Source organism: Clarias gariepinus, chromosome 28, assembly GCF_024256425.1.
Source record: "Clarias gariepinus isolate MV-2021 ecotype Netherlands chromosome 28, CGAR_prim_01v2, whole genome shotgun sequence".
Classification (NCBI taxonomy): domain Eukaryota; kingdom Metazoa; phylum Chordata; class Actinopteri; order Siluriformes; family Clariidae; genus Clarias; species Clarias gariepinus.
The window spans coordinates 9,335,219-9,358,293 of NC_071127.1; the positions used below are offsets into that span (position 1 = coordinate 9,335,219).

Here is a 23,075-nt window from a genome sequence, read left to right on the forward strand (position 1 = left end):
GACAATATTCACTGCTCAGAATGGAAATATATATATTTCGAAAGCAATTTCGTCTCACAATTTGGAGTTAGGGTAAAAAAGAGGCACTCTGAGTGTATGAGTGTGTGTGTGTGTGTGTGAAGAAAGAATGCCTGTCTGAGAAAGAGAGAGAGAAAGAGAGAAAGAGAGAGAGAGCGATGCTGGATAGAACATTAATAGAAATCGTGTTAGCACTGATGCATTTAATCCTGGATGAAAAAGAGTTGTTTAAAAGATCGTAAAGCGTTTATATATTAAAACACACACACACACACACACACACACACACACACACACACACACACACAAAAAGGAGCTGAATGGGATGGTGATTACTGCCAGAAAGCCTTTTGTCTTTAGGTGATGGTGGCGACTAACACTACAGCACAAATTGCTACATCGCACCCAACCTAAAACGAAACACGATAATCTTTTCCAGGAATTTTAATTCATGCAACGTATTATTTCACGAAACATGCAATTCCATGTTCTTCCTTAAGAAGAATGAGCTTCGGTTAACGTTCACATGAACATCAGGATGGGGGAGGAATGCCATCTCAGTTCCTTTGACCATGATATTTTTTTCTGTGCTAGATGGGCTTGGTTGAGTGTTTCAGAAACTGCTGATCTCCTGGGATTTTTACTCTCACACACACACACACAAACAGATGGACACACAAGAGCAAGTGGAAGTTCTGTAGGCAGAAAAAGGTCAGAGGAGAAAGAACAGACCCGTTTGATCTCAAAGGAAGGCTACGGAAAAATCAAATCGCCGACCGCGGTGAGCAGAAAAGCATCACAGAACCCGCACCATGTCGGCCCTCGGGGTCGAAGTCACGCTCTCGCAAACTTTCTATGAAAGGAGTCTAATTCAGTCGGAGCCGATTCCCTGTAAGGGCACTCTCCTATTAAAAGCGACGAATATCACGTGCTTGCTCTGACCCCAGAATGTTGAGAAACAGTGCAGAACACGCTATTCGCATCTTCCACTTGCATGAGCTCGAAAATCGTCTAGTGATTAATGAAAGAGTGCATAGGCCACGCCTCCTTTCCTAGAGAGCACCACCAGTCTGCTCTTTACACTCCAGTCTACGGATGGACTGTAGCACCCGGGAATCAAACTTGCGATCTCTGGATGATAGTGACATGATAGGGATGATGGTGTTGTGCGTCTCGGGAGCTTACACTTTACACTCTCACTCACTCACTCACCTTCTACACCCCTTTATCCTGTATTCAGGGTCGCGGGGAGCCTAGAGTCTATCCCAGGAGGCAGGGTACACCCTGAACAGGGTGCCAATCCATCGCAAGGCAATTTGAGAACGACAATTAGCCTAATCGACTGTGGGAGGAAACCGGAGGAACCCGGAGGAAACCAAGTACCAGGAGAACATGCAAACTCCATGCATGTTCCTAAGGGAACAATTGTTGCTGTAATTTAAGTGATAACAGGAAGCAGGAAGTGGTGTGTCATGACATTCCCAACTTTAGTGTAACTATGACAATACTATACTATATCTATGTATACTATAAATGTACAAGAACTATAATATAACTACAATGAGATAAAAAGTAAGAGGGACGTCCAAGTCAAACGAGGAAATTTCCAAAGCGTCAAAAAGACGCATCCGTGCACACAATCATTCACTTATTTACATAACAACTTGTCGGTCATAGGATTTGAACCTGGGACCTTCCGAATCGCTAAGCTACGCCTGACCCAATTAATCAACACGACTTTTAATCCAGACCACGCACCAAGGCATTTCCACATGTATGGGAGTTCCTGGGAGGCCAGCGTTACACACACTCACACGATGTCTTGATGGTATCCAAGCACTAGTAAAAAACACTGGGATAAGTGCATTAGTGTAGCAGGGAATTATATAGAGAAATAAACTACTCTATTCTGCACAATTAAAAGTCCCGGTTCGATTGCGTACTGCATGCAAAATTCATCAATCAATAAACCATTTGAATCGTAAACATTTCGGGACACACGACTTCCAGGTGCTACATTCTGCTCTAGGTTTTTCTTGTCACCTTTAATTCCTTTATTTAGCTACTTGAAAACCTTTCCGACAGGAAAACACAGTGTTGTAAGTTTTTAACGGATAACTTTGTCCCCGAGGGACGGACCGAAGGAATGCTTAATGATTCCGCACTGAACCTTTTACTTTCAAGAGGTTACAGTTAAGCTGATGAGGTTTAAGGGTCTTACCGAAGAAATCAACAGCGTCTCTGGCTTTGGGCCGAGGCTTGAAATCATAAGCACTTCATTTATTTTTGTTTTCCCCCCGTCTGGTATACATCCGGCCCGCTTAACGAGCCCAGTGCGCCCGAAAAAAAGGTACAGTAATGCGTTTTCGGCAAGATAAAATAAGGACGAATATTACAATTGTTCTTATACACATGAACTGGCACTTGAGAGACATCTTCTTCGCTCTTGAATATTTTCATAATAAAATGCACCGTACTGTAGTTGAACTGTCTGAGATTCACTGTTTACTTACATAATCTCACAAACAGCTCTAGACAGGAGGTCAGTGCAGCTTGCAAACGCGATTACATCGCTGCTATTATGCTGTTTGGAATCATTTTCATATTATAGACATGGAACATGAAGTCAGCGAGATATTACAAATATGCTTCCTGTCGGTTTATGATTTATGCCACGTCTAGAGAGAAAACAAGAAGAGCGAGTGTGTGTTTGTGTATGAGAGAGAGAGAGAGAGTGTATGCAAGATCTGTATGAGTGTCTTTGACCGTAAGAACAGAACCGTAAGAATCAGGGAGAGACGCTAAGCTGAACCGTCTGCCTTCTGCTTGGATTTGGGTGTCATTCAAAGACCCTGTTTACCTCCCAGCTGCCAATCAGGAGCAATTTGGAAGGGTGGGACGACTCTATAGCCTTTACTCACTCGAACCAGAGAGGTGAGGGATGAGTCGATTAGCCTGTCCGTCAGGGAGAGGATTTCCAGCCCGGGGTTCGCCAGCGGGTTTATTATCCTCACTCAGCGGCCGATCGCTCAGAAAGGACGACTCGGTTAAACACGATGTCATCCTATGACTTTTTTTTTTATTATTATTGGTTTTGTTGTGTCTTTTTTGCACGAGATGGATTGATTGCACGTTGCCAAATAAATAAATAAAGAAGGAAAGTATAAATCAGGGTTTTGGTGTGATGTGTAATTATACAGTACAGTTTTCGATCTCAATACGATTACAGCAATAAAATAACCTGGCATTTTATCTTTAAGGACTCTTTGCTTCATTTCAGTGATAGGGATAATGTTTCCACTGAAGGCCAACTGCATTACACCATTTTTATTATCTCTCAGTAATCAGACTATTGGACTACAGCCACTCTCGTTCCATTACCCAAGGGTCGAAGAAGTGTAACCAAATTCATTTACTGAATCGAGTTACTCCAGATGACTACAGTCTAAACAGCGCCCGATGATATCACTTACACGTCTGAAAACAGACCGCCCTTATTATATATTCTACCTACTGTATAATAATCTGTTATAATAACCGCAACTCCTCTGGGAAGGATTTCCACTAGATTTTCAAGTGTGGCCGTAGTGTAGTTTATGGTCATTAAGCAACGAGGATATCACCAAGGTCAGGTCTGAGGTTGAGTTCCAGTTCAGTCCAAAGGTTTTCAGTAAGGTAGAGGTCGGGGACACTCGAGAATTTGAGACTTTTATTTCTATTATGATGTTATACAGTACAGACATTCTATTCTGATTCCCGTCCAGGTTCGATTCCCGTCTCCGCCTTCCCCGTGCTTGGTGGGTTTCTCCTGGGTTCTCCAGTTTCCTCCCACAGTCCGAAGTCATGCATGTCGGGTTAATTGGTGTTGCCTGTAGTTTGTGTGTGTGTGTGTTGCGATAGATTGGGACCCCGTCCACTGGATTGGCCACTCATGCCCTAAGTCTCCTGGGATAGGCTCCATGCCCCCCGCGACCCTGTATACAGGATAAAGCGGTATATAGTGAGAGTGAGTGTATCAGCTTCCATCCGACACGTCATTATTGGTGTGATGCGCATCAGAGACACAGATCAACGCCAGGTGCTTAGAAATAAACTAATAGTGCAGGTATGGATCAAGTCCCGACCTATGACCAACACCTGGATTGAAATTAAGTTTTTTTTGGGCAGGGGGGGTTAAATGTAGGATCATTGATACTGTGCATTTGTTGTCATTCTTTGGTGCATTTTATATTTCTGCTTAACAAAACTTAAAATACACCGTCATGTCTGCTTGTAGAGTCATTCTGCATAGTTTCAGGGAAATTAGCATTGTTTAAAAAAACCTTACAAATATCTGCAGATGGGAATCACCATAAACGTGTTAACATTAAAATGTGTTGTTTAATGCCTTACGGCGGACGAAACAGAAAAACGTTTGCATTAACACTACAGTAGTAGAGTGCTCTTCATCATCAGTAGGATTAAAAAAGTTCATGAGGCCACTAGAAATGCTGTGAGATCGCTTCTTTAATCGTACGTCTATCATCAGAGGCTCTTCATGAAGAACGCACGTTATCACAGAATAGGTTTGTCACCGAAGATCTCGGGATCTCCACAACCGACCCTCATACTGTATTTTTGCGTAGCCGTTTCTAACAATAGTCATTCCCGCGAATGTGACAGCTTTACACGAATCTGGATGTAGATTTATATTTCGATCCCTAACGAGCGCGCCCGAGGCGACATCGGTAAAGCACAACCCTCAGATTAGAACTGATGGCAAGCAGAACGATCCTCCGACACACCGAACCGTGTGATTTTACACCATTACTCTTCTAAAATAAACTCAAAGGGTACTAAGAGTGCTGAATGGATGTGCAGTACATCGTTCATGAGGGCCCTGGAATGAGCGGGACGGCCTTTATGATCATATCCGTGTACGTCTGTGTGTATGTAATTAGAGCTCTTTCAGATTTCCGTGCATCTGACTCGCTCTTGTTTCTGGTCACTTGGCTGGAATTTAACCTCGCGGCCCCGGTTTCACCGTCGGCTCTTTAACACCTCTATGCTTTGCTTCATTGTAAATCGCTTTGGATGAGAGCATCTGCCGAATGAATAAATGCAAATGTAAATGCCAGCACTCTTGTGCTCTTTCTCTCTCTCTCTCTCTCTCTATGGTGGGTGTGAGTACACAAAAATGAATCACTTTCAGTTTGAGTCTCTCGATCAAATCCGCGGTCGAATCCGCTCCCTGCTGACAGTGGACACACGTTTTTTTTTTCCCCTTAATCCCTTAATTAAGACGCTTTGTTATCTCGCCGCTTTGTCCCAGGAGGTTTGCCTTGCTTATGAGTAAACACGTTCCGTGCACAAATGCTAATTAACTCCGTTTACACTTGCAGACACTCGGTGCGTGCCCTTAAACACACTGTAGCTGAAATATCTCAAGACTGTAACAAACGTCGGTTAATAGACATCCGTGTAACCAAGAGCGCATGCCTTCCAGTGTTACCGAAGGTGCCGAAGCGCACCACTGCTACGAGTAGACGTAGGCTGAGCCAAGCACATTGCACTCCAACGTATAACCTTATGTTTGAGCATACATATATTCCACCTTTCATATGCCTTTTCCAAGGCACTAAGGAAACACCTCCTTCACTGAGATTGAGGCACAAAGGACAAACATGCTTGACTTGAATCGAGGCACAGAGGCCCCACCGCTTCACTGCGATCAAGCATCAGAGGTCTCAATTGTGACTAACAGACACAGTTCCAGCTCCCACCATTAAGATCCAATTAAGATCCAATACAGAGACTGAGGCACAAAGGACCCACCTCATTCACTGAGAATGAGACACAGAGGACACGCCTCATTCACTGAGCATTAAGCACAGAAGCTATGCCCCGCCTTATTGAGGATAAGCAACAAAGGCCATACATGCTTCAATGAGGATGAGGAACAGGTGCCATTGCTCCTTCAGTAATGATGAGGCACAGACTCCATGGCTCCTTTAATGAGGATAAGGCACAGGTGCCATGCCTGCCTCATTAAGAATAATGCAAAGACTCCATGGCTCCTTCAGTGAGGATGAGGCACAGGTGCCATTGCTCCTTCAGTGAGAATGAGGCACAGGTGCCATTGCTCCTTCAGTGAGAATGAGGCACAGACTCCATGTCTGTTTTAGGGAGCATAAGGCACAAAGGCTATGCCTGCTTCACTGAGGATGAGGAACAGAGGCAATGCCCCCTTCACTGGGACTGTGACATAGAGACCATACTTCCTGAAGTTACCATGCCTCTGCCATCAGAAACAAATCACAGAGTTCACAGCTTCTTAATCAGGACTAAAGCACAGGTAGCACACTTCCTTAAACAATACTGACAGGTACAGAGACCATGCCTCTTTCATAAGACTGAGCCAAACACAAAACCAAGAAAAATTCACATAAGGTTTCTCAATAATAATACATTCCCTGCTGTTTTGAAGCATAACAGGTGTACTGTAAATACTGAAACAGGTGCAACGTTTTAAATGAATATACCCTCAACGCTTACCTCTCATGGGCATGTAGCTAAATGATGGATAGTTTGAAGCAAACACAAGCGGAAAACATGAGCAATTCTTTCTTTTTCAATGTGAAGGGGAGGGTGGGGGGGGGAGGCAGATTTGCATTCGTTGCCTCGAGCACATTCACACACATAGCCACAGTTTTATGGGAATGTGCCATCGGCAGCTGGCGTGCACGATGTGCCACTTTTCAAGTGTTTCACAGCCCCTCTCTGGTACTTTATCACTGCATTTTCTCCGGCTTCAAAGGCCTATACTGCTCATTTCAGAACCATGGACAAGGACACGGCTGGATGCCACAGGTGCTTGCAGAAGCGTTACCCAGGGGCGTACAACCCGCCTGTGAAATTTTACACACGTTCCTATCTGTCATGCAAACATGGTGTGGAGCATTGCATCTAAATCAATGAAGGGAGACAAAATGTATATAGTAATGTATTCCAATAGCGTCTGCCTGCAAGCCGACGAGCTTCACCCACAGCGAATGTGCAAATACTAATAATGGACAAAAATCAAATGCAATTTCATTTCAGTCAGAAAGGCAGGGTAAAAAGAGAAAAAGAGAGAATGAGAGAGAGAGAGAGAAAGAGGGAAAAAAACTTGATATAAATTCATGCCATTTATTTTTCTTGCTTCAGGTCGACATCTCTCACCAGCCATGATCAATCTCTATAACAGAGTCGCCCTGCAGTGGAGATCAAAAGTAATGTTAGAGTGGGATGTGGATTCTGCTGTGCCTGGAGATGCTAGATGGTGTTCGTGTTCGGTACACCTAGCAGTGTATCACTGTAAGACCACAGGATTAAAAGAAGAAAGAGAAAAAAAAATCATCATCACAGAGATATAAAAGACACCCCCAGAGGCACGTTTACAGGGGAGGCACTGCAGTCCAGCCCCGAAAAAAAAAGAGACAGTTCCAGCAATATATCCAGCACACCTACAGAGCATATATGAAGTCTTAACCAATCAAATGCATTCATGTGTACTGTAGAAAAATGAGATCTAATAATAATCATGATAATAAAGCAGACCGTACTTGCCTTGTGTTCGGGTTCGATGTGTAGAGAGATGATCCCAGAGAAGAGCTTGGTACAGGCTATCTATACTCGTATACTGTATATATATATCCAATGTGTCTATATTAAGCTGGAAAAATAATTCTCGCTCTTTGATTAAAAGATTTTGTTCTTAAAAAATGGATAATGAACAAAAAAAAAAAAAACTTCACAGCTTAAGAGCCGATTTAAAAAATTCGACCCCACGAAAAAATTGCTTTCTATACGATTAATGCGAATACTATTGCGATATCATGTGAAAATTATTTTCATATTATAATAAAAGAACAGGGGGTTAACAGTCTAATTATTTAGCATGATTAAAAAATGAAAATAAAGTGCAATATTTATATTATATAATTCCAATAATAATATTAATGATAACAGTTTTCCTTTAAGGTATTGCTCGATTTGGGAGAAGAGAAAAAAAAACTGAGAACTTGAATCAGATCAGATCAGATTAGATCAGATCTTATTAATATTTTTAGAGGAGGAATGAGAAAGGGAAAAAAACAAAATAAATGAACAAGGAGATACTCACAAATACCCCACGCCTTGTGTTTATATTGCCATCATGTTTCCGTCGCCTAGGACTTGCAGTGGGGGGTAAAAAAAAAAAAAAAAACACCCACCAAATGTCGAGTAAATTAGACTGTTGCCAGAAATAAAAGTACGATCTGATGTGCAGAGGCGCGTTTGTAGATCAAAGGAGAGTCGCGAGCGCGCACGCGTTACAATGTTGCTAAAACAGAAGAGCCGTTAATCTGGAGGGAAAAACGCACAGACAGACACGCACGCACGCACGCACGCACGGACGACGACGGACAGATCAAACCACGGTACCTGCCTTCCTCTCTCTCTCTCTCCCTCTCTCACTCGACGTCACCGTGAGAAAGACGTATCCTATGATGAAAAGCCAAAAGGGTCAAAACTCAGCCTATTCCGTGTTCCTCTTTCGAACGATCGATTTGGCGTCTATGGAAATGAGCTGCTGCTGAGCCACGCCCCTAGAGACAGCAGTGGAATTGAGCACGAAAAAAAAAGGACCTCCTTATATGATGTCACATTAGGGGGAAAATTTACCTGGATTGCGTATTTGAGTATTTTCTGTTAAGCTGTTTTTTGTTGTTGTTGTTTTTAATAATAAACATACAGCGGTAATATGAAGCGGCGTATGAATTTAATGATTTAATGTTTTGAGTTCTTAAGGCGAAACGCATTTTTCCATAGAAAATAATGTAGATGCAGATAATTCGTTCCAGCCACCTACATTTTTTTTTACCGATATTACCAACGCTTCATTCATGTTTTTTTGTATATAAAACATTCAGAAACAACATGTAAATGAAGTAAAATATGAAATAAATAGACATTAAACTTTACTCAACTTTAAATTATGATTCCTCTCGTCACCAACTGCTTTAAAAACAATCTGAAAGTGGCCCGGTTTTCTTCTTGCTGATGTGCTTAATAACATTCCTGAAAATCATGCTGCTATGTCTTCACAAAACATTGCACAAAATGCAAAAAACAATAATATAAAAAAAATATTATTATTTTTACTATGTAAACTTGCATCACTCGGCTTTCCAAAAAGTTTTGATTCCGCTGCCGCAACTAGAAGTACGCGCAATCGGATATACGCACAACTGGAAATACGGTTTTGCATGGCAAGACAACGATTTTTTTTCTTGAGGCGAAAATTCTTAGGGTTCATATGCTGAGTGTGACATATCCTCTTTTTTAGCACAACATAAACAATATGATGAACTGAATTTTATTTCATTTGAACCAAACATGACATTTGCAAAGAAATTGCACAGTTATCACGCAGACACATGCTTTTATAGTTGTTTTTGGTTGTTTTTATGACAAAAAAATAATAAGAATGATAGCCTCCAAGTGGCGCAGTGGTAAAGTGTTCGCCCTATCATCCAGAGATCGCTGGTTTGATCCCCAGGTGATGCTGTTTTCCTCTCACAGCCAATCAGGGGCGTCTGTAAGCTCGCGCACGCGGAAGGAGCGGCTAGCGCTTTCCTCCGAGTGTGTTACTCCGCCCCTAACGGTGCGTGAGCGAGCAGTTCGAAAAGATGTGGTCGGCTGACGCCACGCGGTTCGGAGGAAACACGTGATAGTCTTCGCCCTCCCGGCTGAATGGTAGTAGTAGCCTTAATGTGGGAGCCCCCTAGTGACGGGAAGGAATCGGCCACGACTAAATTAGGGGAGAAAATTGGAAAAAAAAAATATTAAGAAAAAAAAATTATAATAATGTGCTTTTTGAAAGTTCTATGTTTTTGTGACATTATTCCCATATTTGGGTAGTGGTAAAACTTACACATTATAAAAAAAAACAAAAAACTTTCATTCGATCTGAAAAGTCAAATACACCGTTTGATATACATTTGTTTAATTATCATTGACCTACTGTATGATGGCACAGATCGCTTGAGTTTTCTTATGTTTTTGCTTATACTATTTTAGAAATTTCATACGGGTACAAGCAAAAACATAAAAAAAAACAAAAGTTGGTATTTCTTAAGCAAGCCAATAGAATCCCTTTTCTACCCAAGTTAACCAGTGACATGCTATATGTCTCACTTAACAGCTGGTTCAATAGCAAGCCTCTTAAGAATGAATAGCTAATAAATGGGCTATGAGCTAGAAAGCCCCAGCATCATGTCACTGTTTACATCCGTGTATATCTCTACTTTTCCAGCAACAATAGCGGTGATGCTAACAGTGATGCTTATGGCAATGCTAGCGGCAACAACAACGGCAATTTTTACATGGCTTTGCAAGCAGTTCCCCAGGCGTTATCATTACTAGAAAGCATTTGAGCTGCCCACTGCATATTAAGTCTATGTTTTTAAGATACTCTTGTTAAAGAAATGTGTTAAGTTGTTAAACACGGGACCTTTAAAGTGCTTAAAGTAGACGTTAGTAATACTAAAGAAAGATTAGTGAAGCTGGAAGTCAACATTTGAATAAATATACCGTTCCTGTCATGGCACCTTCAGAAGCTCCGCCCTGTAAATTCATTGTTGCTGATTGGCTGAAACGGTGTTGCAGGACAGGTTTGTACTAGTTAGTTTTTTTCCCCAGTTACAGTTAAAGTCATTTACAGAACCATGAACAGCTTTTTTTTTTTCAACCCAAACAGAGAACTACAGAGGTTGGACAATGAAACTGGAACGTCTGGTTTTAGACCACAATACTTCATTAGTATGGTGTAGGACCTCCTTTAGCGGGCAATACAGCATCAATTCGTCTTGGGAATGATCGCTACAAGTCCTGCACAGTGGCCAGAGGGATTTTAAGCCATTCCAGAATAGTGGCCAGGTCACCATCACTGTTCCACCCCCATGCTTCATTCTGGGCATGCAACAGTCTGGGTGGTACGCTTCTTTGGGGCTTCTCCACACCGTAACTCTCCTGGATGTGGGAAAGACAGTGAAGGTGGACTCATCAGAGAACAATACATGTTTTACATTGTCCACAGCCCAAGATTTTCGCTGCTGGCACCATTGAAACCGACGTTTGGCATCAGCACGAGTGACCAAAGGTTTGGTAATAGCAGCCCGGCCATGTGCACTGACCCTGTGGAGCTCCCGACCAACAGTTTTGGTGGAAACAAGAGAGTTGAAGTGCACATTTAATTCTGGAATGAGTTGGGCAACTGTGGTTTTATGTTTTTTGTATGTTGTGCTGTGAAAAAGTATTCGCCCCCTTCCTGATCTTTCGTGTACTCGTCACATTTAAATGATTCTAATCATCAAACAAATTGTAATATTACACAAAGGAAACCAGAGTAAATACAAATCGCAGTTTTTAAATGATTTTTTCAATTATTAAGGGAAACAAATAAGGGTCTAATAATGGATGACTCCTGCTTTAAAGGGAAAACTCCACCCTAAATATATTTCCAAATATATATCCGTAATTATTAGTACTCTCTACATCCATCGCCTCCAAATTCACACGTTCAACCTACAGCAAATTAAAGATATTTATATAAAAAAGCAAACCTTGCATTTTCAGGACACAAAGCACTATGCTGAATACATGTGAATAAAGTGTATAGACATAGACTGCTGTGGTTTTTCCACCGTTTCACAGATCCTTAGGGTCTCTTCAGCACTCATAGTCATGTGCACTCTTTGTTTCTCTGGAACTAACCTTGCCGCAAAGGGATAAGGGTAGGGGTAGGTATTGGACTATCAAACTGAAGGTTCCAAGTTCGAATCCCAGAACCACCAAGCTATCACTCTTGGGCCCTTGAGCAAGGCTTTTATTCCTCAACTGTTCAGGCGCATAAATGTTACATTTTTATGTCATAATTTCCTCTACAGTTTAATTGCATATAAGTTGGAATTTAAGAAGAAGAAGAAGAAGAATTAAATCAAGTTAAGTTTATTCATACAGCATCTTTTATAACCAGATACAATACAATATAATGTACTGGTTAAAACTATAGAGAAAAACAAAAACGACAAAATGATGCCATTCACAAACAGACAAGAAAGCAGTCAAGAAATATAAAAGCAAACAACTAAAACTCAACATCCTAATGGAATTAAAAGCCAATAAAAAAAGAGCTTTTAATCAAAGATTTGAAAGTAACCAGATTTGAGACAAACGTTATATTAAAAGGCAAATTATACCACAGCCTCGGAGCAGCCACAGGGACTCACGGTGCAAAAAACAATTTTCTTTCATTTTTCTGCCACAAACACCAGATGCAATTTTTTTTATTTTCTTCCTGTATTTCATTTCTTCCCCCCTCTCTCACCCTTTGATGGATTCGTTCCTTTTTAGTTCATGAATCATAAAGAATCATCTGATTTCCACCAGCTTGCTCAGACTGGTGTAATCCAGGATTCGATGGTGTAATACAGCACCCCTGGAGCAGACGGGGATAAAGACCGTGCTCAAAAGTCCAACAGTGGCAGCTAGGTGGAGCTGGGGCTTGAACTTAACCACCAACCGTCTGATTAGTAACTCAGAACCTTGACCTGCTTAGCTATTTGTTATGAGACGTAATCCATGGATTTTTTTTTTTTTTTTTTTTTTTTTGGTATACACGAGGATGTATGTAGGTTACATGCAAATTCTTTAACATGTTATACTTGAGCATCCAGGGATCACTGGTTCTGGAATCAATCCCTCTGGGGAAACCGAAAGCCAGACTTTAGAGAGTTCTGCTGTTGTAGGTTGTTGTTGTCATTGAAGTAACATAGAATTTTGATTTTTTTTTTAAATCACACTTTTACATTCATTTGGCATTCATGCAACTTTCATTAAAATATCTTTTTGTGCATCTGTTCCAGAGGCATTCACAACAACATGTGGAACTCAAGCGGCTAAGCTCGGGTAACTTCAGCAAGAAGGTATTGATAAAGCAAACTTCAATACCTTCACAAGTGATGACAAGAATGACAGTGTTGATGAGGGAAATACTGAAAAGCTGAGCCTTTGGAGGGCGGATTTTTCAGATTTTTTGCCACATTTTACTCTTTATAAAGAGATAAAGGAATAGTCCATGTCAATAAAAAATGCACAATAATAAGATGCAAATTTCGCAAGTTGGATTTTCCCTTTTATGTATAGTATGTGCATTAAGATGATAGCACTGTCATTTACAGTTACACTATGGAATGCACAATGCTCAGGTTATGCTTGGGTTACACTGCACAGTTTTCTTTTTTTAGACTTGAATTATGCTTGCTTTACCGTCCTGAATAATATTAAGGTGTACAAAAGGGTTCAGAATCCTGCATTACACCAGCAGTCTGAGCAAGCTAGCGTAAATAAGACAAAAGAAAAAAGTAAAAAAATTTTTTAAAAAAAGAAATAGAGAAAAAAAATAAAAAATTGCATCTGGTGTCTAGCAGAGTAAAAAAAAAAAAAATTGGTTTTGCACCACTAGCACCATGAGTCCCAGTACCACAAGAAGCTGAATAATTATCTCTCTCTCTCTTTCTTTCTTTCTCTCTCTCTCACACACACACACACACACACACACACTGACTAAGTAAAAAGCTGTGCCGCAATTGTTGAAGCATTGTTGTTTCTGTTTCCTAGCAATGAGAAAAGTGTGTGTTTTTATTTGCTTTCAATTCGGAGGCAAATCACGAGTTTGCCGGGGTGTGTTCTCCTATTCTTCAGTCATCACAAAAAAAAACAAGCCTACAGACTTTTAATTACAGGCTCATTTAGACTAAAGCCTGTCAGCGATTAGTCTTGAAAGCACTTCCAGCAGTGGGTGTTGATCTATTATACACCAGACACTTGGCCAAAATATCTTCAAGAGATTAAATATTAAATCATGGCCTAGGAGGAATCTTGGCACTTCCAGAGACGTGTAAAATCAATTGCTGGCTTGTAGTAAACCAACATCTCACTGAAACAATTAATACAGGTTAAAAGTTGTATTAAAACTTCTGTTGGCCACACTGTCTTATCAGCTCTTTCGAGTATGGACGCCCCACTTGTGATTTGCACGGAAGATCATCGGTGTGCAGTGATTAGGAACGTAAAAATTTCTTAAAGAGAATAATTACCGGTGATAAGACGATGAGATGGTGAGATTAGGACATCACTACTGGAACGGAAACATCCTCAATCACCGACTAAGAAAAAGTTGAAAAGTTAAAAATTGATGCTTATAGTTTTCTGGGATTCTCAAAGGCCAGTATTTGAAGCAATATCAGGAAAAAGGTTCAACAATCAAACACATCATCCACACACTTCTGCCCACACTGTCGACACTCTGCATAAACTTTATTTGGAGGTGTTAAATCATCCTCCCTATTGTTCACCTTTTCCCTGAAAGTAGTCCTACTAGGACGAAGATTCACTTCTGATGAAGAAATGAAGACAGCGGTGCATTCGCAGCTCAGCCTAAAACAATTTAACATGAAAACTTGATGATATTGATGTATAGTATTTGTATTTGTCTTTTCTAAGAGTCCATTAAAATAAATTCTACATCCAAAGTGCTGATAATTTTTGACTCACCCTTGTATTACGGTACATCCTACAGTATTTAAAAAGAGCACGCTGTATTGATTTTCCAAAAAAATCCAAGTCTGGATCAAAAGCATCGATCTTCCCACAGACTAATTGGTTTTCAGATGTTTTGGCACTGCCGGCGTTCCATATTTCTGCACTTCAAAGCCCATATGACATATACTACATAAGGGTATCACTTTTAGGATAGGAGTGAATTAGAGCTCTCACAGGCTTATAATTTCACCTCTTTAGATAAATAGAGAACCCCGCCTTCCCTCCGCCACTACACTATGCCAGTGGCTTATGGACCCATCCATGAATGTTCTCCTGCTCCACTTCCCTTCTCGTCTGTGGTGTCATGTTGATGTATGAATCCATTAACGAGCATGACAAACTTATTCTGTGTCAACATGGTGCTACTGAAGCTTTTGTGTGTGATTTTATTCCAAGGAAACACAGTGTTGGAGCCCTTTTTTTTTTTTTTTTCCTGCCGGGATTAAGCAGTTCTATGAGTCGTTATGTCTCTCGTTTGGTTTAAAGCCATGCACAGCGAGAGCTCGGCTCGAAATCCTGCAGCTCGGTGTTTGGCAGCAAAAAGGAAGATGAGTCATGGAAGCTAAAAAGAAATATCTTGAGTTTTTTCGGTGAGGCAAACATTCATCAAGTGATGCTGAGGCTGCATGAAAATGCTCCGGTATCGATTTGGTCAATCAGCCTTTGCAACAACTAATCAATCGGTGGCATTGGACCAGCTGGGGAAACTTTTGTGTAAAGATCACAAAGAAGTCTTTTGTGTTTACTTAATGTTTATCTCATTCTTCGTCTCTGATCGAAACTCAAGCTCACGCCCACTGATCATTGTTCTTACCTGGTGACATTTATTAATTTTGCAGATGGTTGATGAAAGTTAAAGGCCTTGATCAAGGAAATATATTAGCTGCAGAAAGAAACTTCCAGGTTGTGGAGTCAGATTGGATCTAGCTCCTTGTGCTTGGGCGGAGTCTATCAAAAAGGTCCTGCGGTGGAGTTAGATCTTGCTCTTTTTTGGACAGAGACAAAAAATTCAGTGGGTGGAGTCAGATCAGATCTAGCTCCTCCGGCCTATCAAGCCTATCAAAAGGTCCTGAGGTGGAGTCAGATCAGACCCTGCTCCTCCTGTCTGGGTGAAGTCTAACAAAAAGTCCAGAATGTGAAATGGACCTATCAAATGGCCTTGGGGTGGAGTAAGATCATATCTTGCTCCTCCTGTCGGGGCGAAGTCTAACAAAAAGTCCAAGGGGTGGAGTCAGATTAGACCTAGCTCCTCCTGCCTGGACAGAGACTAACAGAAAGTCTAGCGGGTGGAGCCAGGTCAGATTTAGCTCCTCCTGATTGGGGTGGACTCTAACATAAAGTCTAGGAGGTGAAGTCAGATCTAGCTCCTTGTGCCTGGGCGAAGTCTATAAAAAAGTCCTGGAATGGAGTCAGATCTTGCTCTTTCTTCCTGGACAGAGACTAAAACAAAGTTCAGTGGGTGGAGTCTCCTCCTACCTGAGGTGGATTCTAACAAAAAAGTCCAAGGGGTGGAGTCAGATCTGATCTAGCTCCTTCTGCCTGGGCAGACTCTATCAAAAGGTTCTGTGGGTGGAGTCAGATTAGATCTAGCTCATTGTTCTTGGACCAGGTCTTTCAAAATGTCTTGGGGTGAAGTCAGATCGGACCTTGTTCTTTCTGTCTGGCCAGAGAGTCCCAAAAGTCCAAGGGGCAGAGTAAGATCAGATCTTGCTTCTACTGTCAGGGTGAAGGCTAATAAAAAGTCCAAGGGGTTAAGTCAGATCAGATCTAGCTCCTCCTGCCTGGACAGAGTCTAACAAAAAGTCCAGTGGGTGAAGTCAGATCAGATCTAGCTCCTCCTGCCTGGACAGAGTCTAACAAAAAGTCCAGTGGGTGAAGTCAGATCAGATCTAGCTCCTTGTGCCTGGGTGGAGTCTATCAAAAAGTCCTGGGGTGGAGTCAGATCTTGCTCTTTCTGCCTGGACAGAGACTAACACAAAGTCCGGTGGGTGGAATCAGATCAAATCCAGCTCCTCCTTCCTGGGGTGGATTCTAACAAAAAGTCCTGGAGTTGGAGTCAGATCAGATCTAGCTCCTCCCACCTGAACAGACTCTATCAACAGGTTCTGTGGGTGTAGTCAGACCAAAGCTAGCTCCTCCTACCTGGGGTGGATTCTAACAAAAAGTCCAGGGGGTAAAATCACATCAGATCTAGATCCTTCTGCCTGCACAGAGACTAACAAAATGTCCAGTGTGTTGTAATGTTATAAAACGAATTATGGGTTAGTGTTGTAGGAGCAGATTGGATCAGGTCCAGGCGATGTTTCTCCTAGAGTTATCTCTGCTCTCACTGCAGAAAATGATACTTTAGAAAGTGAAATATTCTTACATCTAGAGGAACATATCTATAATTTCTGAAAAGAAGTTTAAAACAAACCACATATAAAATTATGTTCTTCTTCTTCTTTGTGTTTTGCTTAAAAATTGTAGTAATTTAAAATAAGCTTAAACATCTTATATTGGGTTTGCTGCAAACATATTTAAATCTGCAGCTATAGTTAATAATTACATATCTGTACAGTATATCACACACTATATATCATGGACTCGGAGAGTAGAATTCTAGAAAAAGCATTCGGATTTTTTTTTTTTTTTTTGAACCCATGGGTAAATAAAGAGGCGGAGGCATGTAATTCAGACCTTTGCCGATGGAGTCTGGGGGGGTTTAAAGAGATGAAGAGCTGAAGATAATCTCTGCACCACTGATTTGCTGGCTTCAGTAGGACATCCTCTGTTGCCTATCTGGGTCTTTAGCATGCACATAGGGTATGGGGTTTATACCGCTTCTCTGCGTCTCCTTTAGTTCAAACATGACAGGCTGAAGCTCCACATAATAATAAACTCATTGTCATTTAACAAAGAAAGATGCATAATCATTACAATCATTAATATTCTGAAGCGCTCTGTAAAGAGATGTCACAGCAGACTTGTTGGTTATTATTTCCCTATAACGGGACGCATTATTGTTGTTTTATTCCTTTCCATATATATATATATATATATATATATATATATATATATAGTAATGCTTTTGAACATGCTCTAGGAAACGGATTTCTAGTCACATAAACAGAGGCGTTAAACAGTTAGATTCTGCGATTTCACTCTGTTTTGCATGTGATATACAATACTTTCACTGTATATTAAGTCCATACTCTAATTATTCATTACAGCAGGCAGCAGTTAATGGTCGAAAATATGCCGCTTTTATTTGGTGGTCAAGCTGTGCGTGTTTACGGCTTGCTTACATACGGTATCCGCTCCTCAGCTGGCGAGGTATAATGAGGCACAACACACTTAAATATCACAGGCGACAGTAGTTAATCCCCAGCCAGGCGAAATATATTGTACTTTAATGCAATTATTGTAACACTGACCAATTACACGTTGTTGTTTTTTTCTTTTCAAATCCATCCATACATTTATGGTGTGGGACAAAATATTATATCAATATCAATATCATATGATATGATGTAATTTAATACATTACATTACAATGAAATGTAGTGGTTAGCACTGTCGCCTTGCACCTCCAGCATTCCCAGCCAGGCTCGATTCCCGTCTCTATGTGCATGGAGTTTGCATGTTCTCCCCGTGCTTGGTGGGTTTCCTCCGGGTACTCCAGTTTCTTCCCACAGTCCAAAAACATGCAGGTTAGACTAATTGGTGTTCCCAAATTGCCCATAGTGAGGGAATGAGTGTGTGAGTGTGTGTGTGTGTGTGTGTGTGCCCCGCGATGGATTGGCACCCTGTCCGGGGTGTACCCTGCCTCGTGCCCTAAGTCTCCTGGGATATGCTTCAGGTCCCCGTGACCCTGAATACAGGATAAAGCGGTAAAGAAGATTACTATAAGAAGAGTGAGTGAGTGAGTGAGTGAGTGGTTAGCATTGTCGCCTCGCACCTTTAAGGTCTGGACTTGAATCTCGTCTCAGAGTCTGTGTGTATGTTCTCCTCGTGCTTGGTGGGTTTCCTCCCACAGTCCAAAGACATACGAATTCGGCTAACTGGTGTTCCCAAATTGCACATAGTGTGTCAATGAGTGAAAATGGGAATAAATACAACGGTCACCATCGGCCTCCAAGACCCCTTTTTGGACTACAGAGGTTCCTAGATGGACGAATGGGTGGATAGATGGATGGATGGATGGATGGATGGATAATATAGTACACGAGTACATCACAACACAATATGGTCAAATACCATACAATTTCCAAACAATACAAGAGGGCCCTCACGCACTATGACAACATAGATCATGAACCAAAAATACTATACATTATACGATAGTTAGTCAGTAAGCTGATTGGACGAGAGGTATTTCACAAGTAGTGATATTAGACTGTAACAACACCGGGACATTTAACTATACAGGTGCGTATCACTTCTTGTCACAGGAGATCTAATAATTGTTAATAACACTAGCCATCTGTCGTCAAGCACTCGTGAAAGTAACTCGGGATCATTGTCAGCAGGAAAACACCCATGATCATGTTATGTCAACAACACTTTGTCTCCTTATATATTGCCTCTGAACCGCCATGTTGTTCTGTTCACGGCTAACATGAGCTTCAAAGCTAACTAGCTTCTCACACAAGGCTGAATCTTAAATCCTTCTCTAACCCCTAAACAAGGGCACTACTTTGTGTGTGGAAAGAGGGATACACTCTATGTACAGTAGCTCACTAGCTTAATATGTAACCCTATCTAGGATTCAACCCAAGAACCCGAAAGTTGCCAGCTCAACGCTAGTTCCTCCAATCACTATCAATCAATAATAAAAAAGTGTTTGTGGAACTGTTCTATAAAAGCAATATAAGGCCTGAATATCCGTACAGCCGTCGTGCCTATGACCGCATCACTGCCGTGCTGATATACAGTACAACAGCACTACTCATATTTACATTCAGGCGTTTGGCAGATGGTCTTATCCAGAGCGACTTACATTTTAATCTCATTATACATCTGAGCAGTTGAGTTTTGAGGGGTCTCGCTCAAGGGCCCAACAGGGAGAACTTGGTCATGGGATTTAAACATGATACCTTTCGAAAATATGGAACTTCCACCCAATAGCCTAACCACAATTGATAGATTACCATACAAAGTTACATAGTGCAAATAGTGAGAGGGAAAAAAGAGTCCCTTGCAAAGACAGAGCCTTGGACAGGACACAAAGTCATTGCAAGACACCGTGTGTGTGTGTGCGCATTCACATAGCCATTCACACCTAAGGGCGATTTAGCACAGCTGATGCACCAACCCCAGAGGAGAGCAGATGTGAGGATAGAAACAAATCCTGAACGCAGGCCGGGTCGAGTCATTACTTGCTACCGTTGCTTGTGTTGCTCATCAGGGGTCTACGGTTACATCAGGATTTTTTTGGAAGCGCAAGGAATACAGGACTACACCTCAGGATGTGCTGTTATAGGGAAACAATCCACTTCAGCGTGGGAACAGTTATTTGTTCAGCTTCACAACTCCCTGTCACTGCTTCTCTTCCCCGACAACAGCGTGTTCCGTCACGTTGTATTCCTTACTGTGTTAATGTGTTAGAATTACTTCCTGAAACATTTATCAAACCCTTGACACCCCTAGACTATAAAAAAAAAGAAAAAAAACGATCTGTTTGTCGAGCAGCTATTAATTTCCTAAATGTTACGCTGACATTTCCTGTTACTCTGGCCTAAAGGGAGAAAAGAAAAAAGAAATTACAACCCTGAATGCTTGACTTTTACACAGCAATCACCTACACAATATACCGATTCATTCTCAGCCTAGAACGATCAGCGTGGAGGCATTTTATCTATAACGACACCCTACATAGATAAGACATGCTGTTTGCTTCTGGTTATGATGAGCATTTTTAACAGCTCCGTCAACGTTATACTGACATCCTTATGGCTTTCCACTTGGGCTCCCGTATAGCTCCCGGCCACCAATCCTATGGAAGAAGGCACGTGGCAGGTGTGTATAAGTAATTGCCGAATCCATAACATCACAGACGTTTGCACAGCCTCCCTGCAGGGCTGAGTGAGGAAGCCAAATAAAGATGTCTCACTTCCATATTTGGAGCTGCGAACGCGAGTGATGCTCACGTCCTCGCCTTTTCAGGCGGTCGTCTGTGCTAAAGATCTGCAGCAGCTTTTCATCACTGCTGTCTAGCACAATTTCCTGATTGTGATAAGACCAAATTACAACATCCGTGTCTGGAATGATATCGCGAAAGGCCACGAATTAGGATGAAAAAAAAAGAAAGGAAAAAAAAGGTCAAACCCGTATACTGCTACGACTAACATTTGATCCGTTCTTTGTGAGCAATACTGAGATTAAGGGCAGGACTTAAATGAAATAATGAAAGCGGGAATGTCAAACAGTACTCACCCCTGGCTGATTTTAGACAAGCCACTTAAGTGCAATTTTCTGTCCTGCTCCCGACATCAAAGAGCGCTAGGAAAGGCGCTTGTTGACCCTGAAATCATCAAGAGCGCAATTCTGGGAATTGAAAGCGCATAACTGGTCCTGTTTTCTCTCTGCTCTCTTATTCAAAGTGAAGCAGGAATAGAAAATACTTTGTCTATCTGTTACTATATATCCAAGTATTATTATGGCATGTTTATTAACACTTGAGTATTAGTGATTTAATTTTTTAAGTTAAAAAGGGATACATTTTCTCCTAAATGAACACATACTGTATAATGGATTGATTTTTACAGAATGTGGAATTTGTGGATGAGCCTCACTCACTGTCTATAACCTGCATTTATCCTGTATACAGAATAGCAGAGGGCCTGGAGCCTATCCCAGGATCCTCATTCACACACTACGGGCAATTTTGAGAACGCCAATTAGCCTAATCTTGCATGTCTTTGGACTGTGGGAGGAAACCCACCAAGCGCGGGGAGTAGCTCAGTGGTTAAGGCATTGGACTACGATTTTTTAGGATTGGTACAGTCAAATCCCATGAACACCAAGTTGTCCCTGTTGGGGGCTTAAGCAAGGCTCTTAACCCTAAACTGCTCAGATGTATAATAAGATAAAAATGTAAGTCGCTCTGGATAAGGGTGTCTGCCGAACGCCTAAATGTACCGCAGAGGCGGGAAACGAACCCAGACCCTGGAGGTGCAAGACGACAGTGCCACACGTCCCTGATCCTACCTCAGTAAAATGCTTCAACATGCTTAAGTAAGCATCTCCTTTATAAACATCAAACTCTATCCAATTTTTTAACAAAGCATTCGATGATAAGTTCTGCTAATTGGCTAATGTTAACTAGGTACATGCAGTTTCCCAATGCCGGATTTGATTAGCTTATGTAAAAATTCTTGGGCCGAAATCTACATATGGTTATTTACAGGTTAGTTTTCTTCTCTTTCATAAGCAACATTCAATATTTCCTCATGCAAAGTAGTGTTGCTGCTTTAAAATGAAAATCCTCCCCTAACACTTTGAAGTAATAAATAATAAAAGCTACTCGTCTGATAAAAGCACGTCATTAATTCAATTTCAGGAGCTTCACACTTGTTTTTTTTTTTTTTTGCTTTTAACAGGGTGCTCAAAAAGCCAGATGCTTGGAGAAAGGACACGAGGAGTAGCTTAACGGTTTAACGGCTGAGAGTTGGTCCTCCTAACAGAAGGTTCAAACCCCACCATTGCCAGCAAGTCGAGTCGCTGTCGGAGCCAAGACCAAGACCTTTAACCCTCAACTGCTTCATAAGAGCGCACCGCGGTGTCCCTGCAGTCCAACATCAATTTCCACACCAAAGTGAGGCTGTAAGGAAAGATCATTTCCATCAGCTTTGATGTAACAACAAATGATAATGACCTCCACAAAGCAACGTGGATGTAATCAAATACATGAATTGAATTATACAGAGAGAATTATACAGAGAGAGCTACAGTAGATTATGTGTTCTGAACAGATACAACGGACAAACACCGATGGGTTCAGAAACACATCATTAGGCCAGAGCTTCCACTGTTGTGGATTGACTGGAAATTTTCACCTTACAGAATAATAGGAATGCGAGGAGATAAATACAACCAGCCATTCAAGTCAAACCGGGACTTTTTGTACAGAACACAGTTCTGAAAGTAAAAACTCCCTTTATGTTTTTATATAACCCGCGGTTTATCCCAGTGTTTCACTGGTGCTTGGATACCATCAACGTAGAAAGTTTTCTCAGTACACCAGAGCTATGACTAGTACTGCCTGCTTTACATTTGCAATGATGGCCTCCCAGGAACCTCAGGAACAATTGTGGAAATGGCTTAGAACGAGGTCAAGACTGCCAATTTGTCTTCTGCGGTGATCTGCTCCTGCTCCACGATATGGTAACAGCTATAGACATAAGTGA

General features: G+C 41.4%; 1 protein-coding gene across 3 annotated transcripts in view; it reads right to left on the reverse strand.

Annotated features, from left to right (window-relative positions):
* Positions 1 to 277: 277 nt before the first annotated feature.
* polr1h (RNA polymerase I subunit H) overlaps positions 278 to 23,075 on the reverse strand; it is a 61,199-nt gene continuing 38,401 nt past the window's right edge. For all 3 annotated transcript variants that reach the window (XM_053489631.1, XM_053489632.1, XM_053489630.1), the window contains exon 6: positions 278 to 310. The gene's annotated coding sequence lies outside the window, so the exon portion shown is untranslated. The remainder of the gene's footprint in view (positions 311 to 23,075) is intronic.